Source organism: Macaca mulatta, chromosome 7, assembly GCF_049350105.2.
Source record: "Macaca mulatta isolate MMU2019108-1 chromosome 7, T2T-MMU8v2.0, whole genome shotgun sequence".
In the NCBI taxonomy this organism is placed as follows: domain Eukaryota; kingdom Metazoa; phylum Chordata; class Mammalia; order Primates; family Cercopithecidae; genus Macaca; species Macaca mulatta.
This window is the reverse complement of record NC_133412.1, coordinates 52,124,351-52,137,523: the sequence shown is the minus strand read 5'-3', so window position 1 is coordinate 52,137,523 and position 13,173 is coordinate 52,124,351.

Below are 13,173 nucleotides of genomic sequence, written 5' to 3'. Positions count from 1 at the left end.
TGCCTGGGGCTGGGAGAGCGCCGGCCTGGAGCTCCAACTAGAACTGGGACCAGAGACACACAGGAGGCGGGGGTGGGGGGAGTGGGTTCGGATGGGGGTAGGGGTGGCCGAGGGGATGCTAGGCAAGCCGTTCACAACAGCTCCGTGGCCGCTCTCCTTTCTCCTCCACTTCTCCTTAATGAAAGCCCCCTAGCCAGTGGGTGCCAAATTCACAATCAGAATCCACAGGCTTAGAGCCAGGTGCTCGGCATTTGGTGATTGCTTTATTAGCTTTTCTCCTTTTTTCCCCTCAGGGGGAAGAAAAGGTGTTTTAAACGGAAGGAATTAAAAAAAAAAAAAAGAAAAAAAAAAGTAAAAAAAACCCTTGAAAGCTTGTCATTTAAAAGGCTCCTGGGAAACGAAATCGTTTCTATGAAACAAAACGGCGATTGTTGGGAAGAGGTAAACGCTGGGGGAGGGAGCCCACCGCACCCCTCCTTCTCCTTCCAGAGCTCAGAGATGTGTGGGAGGGAGTTCCCGGCCTTCTAGCGAGGGAGCCCCCAGGGTGGCTCCCAGAGCTACAAGCAAGGAACCTTAAAATTTGCGTTTCCAGAAATTTCATCCCTGGGAATTTCCAAAGTTTCCCTCTTGAACAGCTCTGCCAGTGGGAGATTGTCAGTAGACTTTGGAGAGGGCAGTGAGGTACCAGGAGGGTTTGTGACCCCTGAGAGCCCAGCTCCAGGCCCACAGTTGTTGTGGTCTCCTCTGCCCTTCCCAGTCCCTCCAAGAGGCATCATTTTCCCCTAAAAGTGTCCAGCCGAGTCACATCTGATGGCCTTTTTGCCGGCTTTGGGCTGCGCCTTCCTGCTTTCCTCACCCCAGGGTGCTCTGCCCAGCACCAAACAGGCCACCTTCATTCTGGTCTGATAAACTGCCCCTTACCCAGGGGAAGGAGAGGCTCTGGGAGCTGGAGTGGCATAGCTCTACGGTCTCAAACCTGCCAAGAGGCGACAGGAGGCAGCGCTGGGGGTGGGTGGGATGAGTCTAGTGGAGCTCTACCCAGAAAGGAAGCACCCTGTGCCTCTGGGAAGGGCTGGTGCTGTGGCTGGCAGGAACCTGGAAATAGTTAGCCCTCCAGGTGGGTAAATTCCCTCTGCAGCACCTGCCTGCATGCTCCCAGTACCCCCATTCTTGGGTCAAGGACTCAGGGAGTGGCCTCTATCTTGGAGCCTGTGATTGTGCATGCTGGAAGTATTCGTGGAGGATAGTCCCTCCCACCATCACCTTCCCACCCACACAGAGGAGGAAGCTTGGGGACTGGAGAAGGGAAGGTGTTCACTGTCCCTAATTTTATTGCTCAGGGGAATTGATGGTTTTAGTTCCTGAGTCTCCAGGACTAGAGAATGCTGTGACCAGCATTGGCAGGGCCATTTAAGGCTGTGCCACCCGTGGGCCATGGCTCAGAAGCAAAATGATTCTGATTCAAAGCCAGTAGTGGAAGTTTGCACAGAGCCCTGACCCTGGTCTCACACTGAGTCTTGTCTTCTACTTCCTTCTCATTCTAGATCACCTCGATCATTGCATTCCTGCTCACCCTGCTCTCCAGCCCCTGCTCCACTGCCCCACCATGACCATCATCAGTTCTGGTGGAGAAAACAAAACAAAACAGTGCCACACACTACACCAACTGGAGAACAACTTGTGAGCCTGCAATCAAGTTCTGAATTGAATAGATTCGATTGTTGAAATGCCTGATCATAGTCAGGACTGAGGATAACCCGGGAGGGATAAAATCAATGCTGGGAAGGCTTCCTGGAAGAAGTGATCTTGAGCCTAGACATTTGCATCTGGAGCCAGAAATCCATCCCTAGCTTTGATCTGAATATTGCTCGCTGACAGCCCGCTCTTGCTGCTGTCCTTCTGGCCATGCCTTAGAGCCTCCAAGTAGCAGCACCAGAAAGGTGCCTGCCTTCCGTAGCCTGAACTGCTAGAGCGAGTTATCTGGAGCTAAAACAGCCCCTGTATTCTCTGAAGGACCCGTCTTCATTGTCTGCTCCCTTGTGCTTCCTGGCCCTGTCGTCAGGGTTATGATTGCTGACTTTCCCCCGACTCTCCCCCAGGGAAGCTATTTTCCTCTCCCTTGAAAGCCATTTTCTTGTCTTGGCAGAAGCAGACATCTGACACTTTAAGAGGGAGCATGGCGGGGAGATGATGGCTTTAAATAACAGAAATTAGAGCTGCTGAGTTTGACTCAGCCATCTCGCCAATCCCCTTTCCCCTCCCTCGCACACATTCAGAACTGCAGCTTGAAGAGCATTGTCCACGTGGCTTGTGGCTCAGGCGGCCAGGGCATTCTGGGACCTAGAGAGCAGGGGACAGCTTCTCCTGAGTTCACAGCTTTTGCATACCTAGTCCTGTGACAAACTGTAGGACACCAGGTCCTGAAGTCAGGGAGCTTGCAGTCTAAGGGAACAGAATGTCACCTAAGAATGGAAGTGACATGCGTCTCATTTTACAAGCTCAGCACCCAGCACAGAGCTGGGTGTGCAGGAAGTGGTCAAAAGTATGCGTTGATTGACTGATGAATGAATTAATGGACAGAGGCCACAGTGGGCCATGTCAACAGGCTGAGTGACTGGGCAAGAGAAGCTGGTCCCTGGGTCTCTGGGTCCCTGGGTCCCTGGTCATCCTTGTAGTTATCCTGGTACATGCTGCCCTATTGCTTGGCCTAAACCACAGCTCAGATCTGGTCTTTCTCCCTCATAAACCCTGCACAAACCCCTCTGGTGTTCCCCACTGCCTCCTAAAATGAACATCACCTCTCTCTTCCTGATGTCCTCAACTCCCTCCACTTTCTCCCATCCCCAGGCCTTCTCCCAGCCTGACAGTCCACCACCTGGGCTCCACTTCAGCACCAGACCAATGCACTGCAGGGAGAGAGGCACCGCAGGCGGGCCAAGCACCTTTGGTTGTCAAATTCTGGCTCCAACCTCAGCTCATCCTCTACTGCCAACCAAACCTCTCCCTTCTCCTTAGCCAGTGTATTGTGGTCCCTCCTCCTGGAATACCCTCCCCAAAGCCCGGGATTGCTATCCCTAAGTCTTACCCACCTAGCATGCAGTCAGAGAGTTGGCATTTAACAAATGTTTGATGGATGAATGAATGGATAAAAGGGTAAATGAAGGAATGAATGGGAAGATTCACCTCAAATCACCCCTCTTTCAAGAAGCCATTCCTAGGCACCAAAATCTGACGTGCACACTCCCTCACTAGAACTCTCCTGCCAGCCATGCCCTACAGGACCATAGACGATACCCTCACTATACCCAACTGTCTTCAAGCCAGGCAACACCCTGAGCTTAGGTGCTGATCACTTTGGATTCTGTGCACTATTATACACTAAGGTCTCCAGGAAATGTTGACATTAAATGGAGTCAGGCGTACCTTGGGCTGTTTCTCCACCTGTCAAATGGGCTACTACTTGCTCTACCAGCTTCTATCTGTGCTGGCCATGAGGCCTACTAGACACGCTGTCTGGCCACAGAACATGGCCATAGCGGAGAAGCCTCCTATATTTTGGATAAGGACTAGACTCTCTCACCTGGGTCCTGGGTTGGGGTTGAGCCCCTCCTGGTCAGGGTGGATGTTGGATGGGCTTGAGGGTGGGCATACAGAGGAGGCTTCTGTCCCCTGGTTACTTGGGGCCTCCCACAAAATCTGGTGAGAATGAGGTTGGGAACTCAAGGGTCTCAGGGGACACTAACCCACAGAGCAAAAGAAACCCCACTCAGCTGGCTCCCTGCTCTGTGTGGCCTTTGCCCCATTTTCTGTCTGCCCCTTCAAATTGGGACTCCTGTGTCCATCCTCAGACTGCACATTCCCCAGACTGAACGTGGCAGCTTTGGGAGCTCTGCTGCTCTGCTCAGCTCAGGACAGGGGGTAGCCTGGCTTATCAGGAAGGCTGGGTCTTGTGCCCGGTGAGCCCACAACCTGAACTGGGACCCAGGGAGCACCCACCTTTAGCCTGGGGAGCTGGGGCTCTGGGCATGGCGACATCAGTTCTGGCTGGCCAGCCCCGGGAGGGCTGTCTGAGATTGGAGGCTGAGGGTCCCGGTGGACGTGGAAGGCCACACTGTAGGCCAGGCTCCCACAGTGTCGGGCTGTGGGGTCTGTGCTAGCCCGGAGCAGAGCCAGGTTGCCACAGTAGCGGTACAGGTCCTCGTGATCCTGAGCCTTCGGGTTCATGCGAGGTTGGTCTGGCCTCGGGTAGATGGGGAAGATGGCCTCACCCACCCGTTGGGCTGCCCGTCCCGAGGGTTCGTCCAGCCTCAGTGCCTCCACACGCAGCTGAGCATCGTGCTGCCCATCATTCTTGCAGAAACCTGGATGAGGGAAGACGGGGCTCTGAGATGGTCTCAGGTTTCTCTGCATGTGCCAGGAGACCAGGAGGACAGGCAGGGCCCTGGGGAAACCTGGGCTGCCCAGCCTTTGAGTCAAAGCCAAGCAGTCTTGGCTAAGATTTCCCTAGTAGGCGACTCCCTCCTAGGCCCCACCCATGGCTGCCTCCCTTTGCTGATGCCCAATCCAAGCCCACCGGGCAGGGGTGAGGAAGGGAGGGCTTAGCCTGTGGGATGATCGTAGGTCCTGCCACCACCCTGGACTCCTAGACTGGGGAAGAGTTCAGCCTGCCCCTGATTTATGGCCATTTAAAGTCTGGGACTTTGTTTCCCCATTCCCTCACATTCCTCCTCCTCCAGGCAGCCTGCTGGGGTGGCCTCACAGTCTAGGCATGGATTTCCTTCTCATTCCAGCTCACTTTACTCTTCTCTGCTTGGAGTTCCTTCCTCTCCACCTGCTCTGGAAGTTACAGAAGGCAGGTCCCAGGTCTCCTCATTTCTGTCTACCCCCACTTACCCACAATCAAGTGGGGCTCAGGGTCAGGCACACGGAGCTGAGTGTAACATTACTCGGTGTAATGTCCACTGCCCAGGACTGGATCCCAAACCCGCTGTGTGCTCAGCACTTTTACATTTACAAAGCCACCTCTCATCTGCCCTTCTATTTCCTTCTCACCTGACCTTGTGTAACGGGCACCAGTGTCCCCACGCCACACTGAAGGAGGTGCGGGCCACAGAGGCCCAGAATTTGCCCAAGGTCACACCGGCAGAGCTTTGGGATGCAGTCTGGAGCTCCGACCCTGCCCCTCCCAGTTCTCCTGAGGCTCTCTGGGGTCCCAGAGAGGGGCTCAGGCAGGGGTTCCAGGGTCTTTCTCTCCCCCAAACCCCATCCTTACTTCATACCTTTGGGCAAAGTAAAGATAAACTTGCTCCTGGTGAGGGTGAGGCTCTGGCCAGGCTCCTGCTGCTCAATGACATCAGTGACAGCAGAGCAGGCAGGGAAGGGGTCCCCATCATTCACTTGCAACTGCACCCCAGCCCCAGAGCCCACTTGCAGGGGGTTCTCTGCTGACAGTCTCAGGGCGTATCTACCCCCCTCATTAAACCCCACGCTCAAAACTTCGAACTCCAGATCTAGCGTCTTCTCTTCGGCCTTCAGCCTCTGGCTCAGCAGGGATGCAGAGACCCAGGGTTCAGGTCCCCTGAATGCCATGGCCACTGAGAGACCAACTGCCAGGCTGAGCACTGCAGCCTCTCACCCACAGCCCAGCCTGGACCCAGTCTGAAAGCCTGCAGGCTGGGTGCTCAGGGCCACTCCCCACCCACCTCTGTTTGTTTGAGGAGAAACCAGGTAACAAGGCAGGAAGCTGGGCCTGACCCAGGCAAGTTTTGTTCCATCGATCCCTTCCTTTTAGCATTTGTTCCTTCAACAAATATTTCTTGAACACCTACTGTGTGCCAGGCACTATTTTAGGCATTTGAAATCCAGCAGTGAACCAAACAATAACTCCAGCCCTCTGAAGCTTATCTTCTAGGGGCAGGTGGGTAGAGACAGACAAAAATAAACACTAAATATAGAAAATTATAATGTATGCTAGAAGATGTTAAGTTCCGTGGAAAAAATTAGAGCAGGGTCAAAGATGAAGATTCTGGTGTGGGGAGCACATGGGCATGTGGTATCCAGAACTTCCCATTCTGGGAGAGCCTGTTCATGTGCCTATTCTTTCTCAAGAGTTCTTGGCTTGGGGTGTGGGGAGATCTCAAGGGAAGGGAGACAGTGTCTATTCTCAGGGAGCAAACCCTTAGTTTACCTTCTTTTTTTTTTTTTTTTTTGAGATGGAGTCTCACTCTGTCACCCAGGCTGGAGTGCAGTGGCAGGATCTTGGCTCGCTGCAACCTCTGCCTCCCGGGTTCACGCCATTCTCCTGCGTTAGCTTCCCAAGTAGCTGGGACTACAGGCATGTACCACCATGCTCGGCTAATTTTTGTATGTTTAGTAGAGACAGGGTTTCACCATGTTGGGCAGGCTGATCTCGAACTCCTGACCTCAAGTGATCCGCCTGTCTTGGTCTTTCAAAGCGTTAGGATTACAGGCATGAGCCACTGCACCCGGCCTAGTTTACCTTATTAATCAAGACTTACAATGTGAGGCACAGCTTCACTTTGCAGACAGCCCAGGGCCTCTTACACCAAAGAGTTGTCAGGCTGGAATCCATTCTCCCCGACTCTGGGTCTTGGTGTTACCCGTTGGGAGAGGGGAGATTCAGGACTCCCCTCAGTAAGAACTATCTCTACCATCACCACCACCACCATCACCATCACCACTACTGTCACCACTACCACAGTCACCACCACCATCACCATCACCACTACTGTCACCACTACCACAGTCACCACCACCATCACCATCACCACTACTGTCACCACCACCACAGTCACCACCACCATCATCACCACCACCACCATCACCATCACCACTACTGTCACCACCACCACAGTCACCATCACCATCATCACCACCACCACCATCACCATCACCACTACTGTCACCACCACCACAGTCACCACCACCATCACCAGCATCACCACCACCATCATCATCAGCACTACTGTCACCACCACCACAGTCACCACCACCATCACCATCATCACCACCGCCACCATCACCATCACCACTACTGTCACCACCACCACAGTCACCATCACCATCACCATCATCACCACCACCACCATCACCACTACTGTCACCACCACCACAGTCACCACCACCATCACCATCATCACCACCACCACCATCACCACTACTGTCACCACCACCACAATCACCACCACCATCAACATCATCACCACCACCACCATCACCATCACCACTACTGTCACCACCACCACAGTCACCACTACCATCACCATCATCACCACTGCCACCATCACCATCACCACTACTGTCATCACCACCACAGTCACCATCACCACCATCATCACCACCACCACCATCACCACTACTGTCACCACCACCACAGTCACCATCACCATCACCATCATCACCACCACCACATCACCATCACTACTACTGTCACCACCACCACAGTCACCACCACCATCACCACCACCTCTATCACCACCACCACCACAATCACCATCATCACTACCACCTCTATCACCACCACAGCCACCACCACAATCACCATCATCACCACCACAGCCACCACCACAATCACCATCATCACCACCACCTCTATCACCACTACTACCACAATCACTATCATCACCACCACCTCTATCACCATGACAGCCACCACCACCATCACCATCATCACCACCACCTCTATCTCCACCACAGCTACCATCACCATTATCACCACCACCTCTATCACCACCACAGCCACCATCACCATCACCATCATCACCACCACCTCTATCACCACCACAGTGACCACCACCATCACCATCATCACCACCACCACCACCACAATCACCATCATCACCATTACCATCACTGTCATCACCATTATCACCACCACCATCACCATCACCACCACCACTACTGTCACCACCACCATCACTATAACTGCCATCATCACAGTCACCACCATCACTGCCAGCAGCAGCAGCATCACCAGCATCACCATCATCACCTCCATCACCATCATCATTACCCAATATCATCATCATCAGCCTCATTATTAATGGCAGTCTTTGTTGAGCAGCCACTGGATACCAGGCACTCTACATGGCTCTGTGAGTTGATATAATTATTCCCCCTTTTACAAATGAAGAATTCAAGGCTGAGAGAATGTCAGGAAACTCATCTAAGATCACATGGCTAGTGAGTAAGTGTTGAGATCTGAACCTCAGAATTCTATCTACACTTATCCCTACTAAACATGTCCTGGGACTGGCTCAAAGATTTAAATGTATTATATTAGGGAACTAGGGAATTCTGTACCCTAAAACTGTAGTAGAGTTCTGAGTCTAAAGAGAACATTTATAGACAGCATAGATTTCATTCAAAAAAAATCTCACTTGAAGTTACATTGACTGACATGTGTCACTTTCATAAAGTAAAAGATACCAAGTCTAAAAGTGGTATTGGCCAGGTGTGGTGGCTCACGTCTGCAATCCCAGCACTTTGAGAGGCCGAGGCAGATGGATGACCTGAGGTCAGGAGTTCAAGACCAGCCTGACCAACATGGTGAAAGCCCATCTCTACTAAATACAAAAAGTTAGCCAGGTGTGGTGGTGCATCCCTGTAATCCCAGCTACTTGGGAGGCTGAGGCAGGAAAATCACTTGAACCTGGGAGGCAGAGGTTGCAGTGAGCCAAGATTGTACCATTGCACTCCAGCCTGAGCAACAAGAGCGAAACTCTGTCTCAAAAAAAAAAAAAGTGGTATTGGCCAGCCCAGCTACGGGTCCCAATGTATATAGCAGGCTTCCTCTGCAATGATTAACTTTCAGTTTCTTCAGATCCCCCAGGGAGAAGCTGAGGCAAAGAGTTCTAGCCGCCTGACTTATAAGTGAAATTCAGCAGATCCCTTCTGTTTGGGTGTCAGTGTGCCCATCTTTATGATTGGGATAGTGGGGCAGGTAAGTCATCTCTCAGCTCTGATAGTCTGAAATTCTATAATTCATGTCAGGAAAGACCACAGTATGGCCATTTGGGGGAGAGAGTAGGTGGCAGAGGCTACCTGGAAACCTTTGCCTCAGCGGCTGGGCATGGCCAACCATCGTGGGTCTGGAGGTGGTGGTTTGCCTCTGCCAGGTCTGAGGTCTTGGAGCTTAGTGACTCAGTAAAAGCAGCTCCCTTCCCTTGCATATTTGAAGTGACCCGCAGAGATGTTACAAGATAGGAGTCCAGTTGCTTCTGCCCTAGGACCAAACTTTGCGCACACGTATCCCAGCCCCATCCCCTGCAAGCAGGGCCCATTCTCAGAATCACGTTTTCCCGGTCGGTTTATCCCAAGTCCCTTCAGTACTTCCCTCATACCCCTCATTCTCCCTTCTTTCCCTCCCTCCAACTTTCTTTCCTTCCTTCCTTCCTTCCTTCCTTCCTTCCTTCCTTCCTTCCTTCCTTCCTTCCTTCCTTCTTTCCTTTCTTTCTTTCTTTCTTTCTTTCTTTCTTTCTTTCTTTCTTTCTTTCTTTTTCTTTCTTTCTTTCTTTCTTTCTTTCTTTCTTTCTTTTTCTCTTTCTCTCTTTGTCTCTTTCTTTCTTTCCTTCTTTCTTTCTTTCTTTCTTTCTTTCTTTCTTTTTCTCTTTCTCTCTTTGTCTCTTTCTTTCTTTCTTTCTTTCTTTCTTTCTTTCTTTCTTTCCTTACTTCCTTCCGTCCTTCCTTCTTTCCTTCCTCCCTCCCTTCCTCCCTTCCTTCCTTATCCCAAGTCCCTTCAGTACTTCCCTTATACCCCTCATTCTCCTTTCTTTCCCTCCCTCCAACTTTCTTTCTTTCTCTTTCTTTCCTTCCTTCCTTCCCTCCTCCTCTTTCTTCTCCTTCCTTCCTTCTCCTCCTCCTCTTTCTTTCCCCTTCCTTCCTTCCTTCCCTCCCTCCCTCCCTCTTTTTCTTTCTTTCTTTCTTTCTCTTTCTTTCTTTCTTTCTCTCTCTCTCCTTCCTTCCTTCCTCTCTCTCTCTTCTTTCTCTCTCTCTTTCTTTCTTTCCCTTCCTTCCTTCCTTCCTTCCTTCCTTCCTTCCTTCCTTCCTTCCTTCCTTCCTTCCTTCCTTCCTTCCTTCCTTCCTTCCTTCCTTCCTTCCTTCCTTCCTTTCCTTCCTCCGTCCCTGCTTGCTTGCTTGCTTTCTCTCTCTCTCTCTTTCTTTCTTTCTTTCAGACCAAGTTTCGCTCTTGTTGCCCAGGCTGGAGTGCAGTGGCGGGATCTCGGCTCACTGCAACCTCCGCCTCCCGGGTTCAAGCGATTCTTTTGCCTCAGCCTTCGTGAGTAGCTGGGATTACAGGCACATGCCACCATGCCCAGCTAACCTCCCTCCGACTTTCTACAAAGAATCCGAGGTGGCTCTGTTGGCCTTAGCAAGTTTTTAGGATCCTCCACCACCTAACGTCCACACCCACTCCTATTTCTTGCCTCCCCTCCCCATTCTCTCTGGCGAAGGCTTACTTTTTTTGATGTGTGTTACTTTTTTAAAAAAAAATTGTACTCAAATACACATAAACTTTACCGTCCTAACCACTTTGAAATGTGCAGCTCAGTGGTGTTAAATACATTTACATTGTTGTGCAACCAATCTCCAGAACTCTTTTCATCTTGCAAAACTGAAACTCTACACCCATTAAAAAACAACTTCCTCTTCCACCTCCCCCCAGCTCCTGGCAGCCACCATTCTTTCTGTCTCTGTGAATTTGACTACTCAGGGCTTCATAGAATTGGAACCCTATGGTATTTGTCTTTTCACAAGTGGCTTATTTCACTTAACATAATGTCCTGGGGATGGTTCCCTTTTGCCCCAGGCCAGGTCTGCCTTTTCTTACCTCCCTACCCTTGCTGGTGTGATTTCCACTGCCCAAACTGTCCAGCTCCACCCGATGCAGCCCTATTCATCCTGCAGACTGGCTAAAAGCCTCCTCCCCTGTGACCCGGGTTAGTGACTCCCTCCTCCACCCCATTTTGCATTTTCCTCTCCTGTCTCAAATGATGACTTGCCCACACAAGTCATCATTCAATGCCCTGAATGTTGTTTCAGGAATCATGTTTGTGTGCCCAGGCTGGGTGAGGGATAGGTGCCTGGGAAATGGTTAAAGCATTATGGATGAATAAATGAATGAATGCATGAATGAATAAATTGATGAAGAAATCCAACCCAGCTTCTACTTATGCAGAAAGGAATAAGAGTTCTTTTGGCTATTTCATTTGGATTCCATCTGTGACAAGCAAAGACCATTTTGGGCTTTTGAGTCAAACTTGGACTCAGAGTTGCAACCTGGGGCCTCAGTGGGCAAGCAGCTGGTGAGGAGGGAGGGTAGCTGTGTTGGAGGGTAAGAGGCAAGACAGGAGGCAGAAACCCTGATGCTCAGGCATCTCTGGGTCTGGCCTCAGTTCTATGTAGAAATCTAGAAACTTCAATGAATTTCAGCAAGTCAGAGCTGGCTGGCACGCCCATTTTACAGATGGAGAAACTGATCCCAGGGCCACAGGGCAGCACCAGATCCCTCCTCCCTTCCCAGGTTCTCTCTACTCCCAGCTGCCTCCCTGATTCAGCCTCCTACAGTTTTCAAAAAGCTGAAACTCCAGGTGAGACTGTCTCTGGGGGGCAGGGCCTGGTTCCCCAGAGGGAGTCAAGAAGGAGTAGTGTATGTGGGCTGGGGTGAGGGGAGGAAGGCAGGAAGGGAGCAGCCTTGGGAGGTGAACTTCCAAGCCACCTTCCAAAGTTCCAGCGTGAAAGACTTTAATGGGGCCCTGCAGTCTTCTTTCTTCCCCAAAAGAATGGCCACTCAGAGGCCGCTGGCTTTGTTTGGAAGAGCCAGGGCCTATAATTAGCCCGCCCCAGAGGGCGCCCTTCCTGCTTCCCACAATGGCTCCTTTCAACCTCCCCCGGTGACACACCCCCAAGGCCCCTGAGGGCTCTGAGACCCCTATCTTCAACGACCCACCTCCAACTCCCTCCCCACCCACACTTTACTTCCTTCCTCCAGGCAGAGCTGAATCCTGGCAAGCAGGGAGTCCGTGAGTTCTCTGGAGCCAAGGACCTGGGGCTGAGACTCATCCCCTTCCATAGGCACAGAATCCGAGGTGCAGAGAGAGCAGGTGGGTAGTGAAGGGACAGAACTTGGGTCTCCTGATTCCTGGTCCAATGCGATCATGCGATCATCACTGCTCCATCCTGGACCTTCAGCACCCAGTCCCCCGCAGCAGCCTCTCTTCCCCTGCAGGGGAACGTCACCCCAGGCCCACCTTCCACTCCCTTCAAGTCCACAGTGCCAGAGGCCCACAGGGTGACAGGATCACAGGCTCAGACCAGCAAAGGGAAGGATGGCAGCCAGTCCCCCTCCATCGCACAGATGGGAAAACTGGAGCCCCGAGCACGGAGGGGCTGCAGGGGCCGGGGGAAACCTTCCCCATCGCCCTCTGAAGGTTGGCTGGAAATCACCAACAAGAGGCAGGTGAATAGGAGGAGAGGCGTACACAGGAGCTTTCCGAATGAGGACCCAGAGGTACAGGGAAAATTGTCCATTTTTATGCTGAGTTTCAAGGACATATGGACAGCTGTGTAGCGATATGATTGGTCAAAAATGACAATGATGTAATGTAATAGACCGAGTGGGGACACCCAGCAAGGCCTGTCTGTCTGGATTTCTCCTGGCCTCTCTGAGCATGCATTTCTTCCTTCCGGGTGTGGGCATGGGAAGGACTCTGGAGTGGAGGTCTGGCCTGCGATCAAACAAGGTAGGCCTGAGACTTTCTGCATTTCTTTTCTTTTTTTTTTTTTTTTTGAGACAGGGTCTCACTCTCGCCCAGACTGGCGTGCAGTGGAGCAGTCTTGGCTCACTGTAACCTCCACCTTCCAGGCTCAAGCATTCTCCTGCCTGAACCTCCCAAGTAGCTGGGATTACAGGTGTGCACCACTACCGCCTGGCTAATTTTTGTGTTTTTAATAGAGACGGGGTTTCATCATGTCAGCCATGCTGGTCTCGAACTCCTGACCTCAAATGATACACCCATCTCGGCCTCCCAAAGTGCTGGGATTACAAGTGTGAGCCACCGTGTCCCACCTAGGCCTGAGAACTTCTTTGAGGCCCGTTTTTACACAGAAATTGGGGAAAGTTAGAGTCTGTAGGCTTTATGGCTGGCCTTGGGG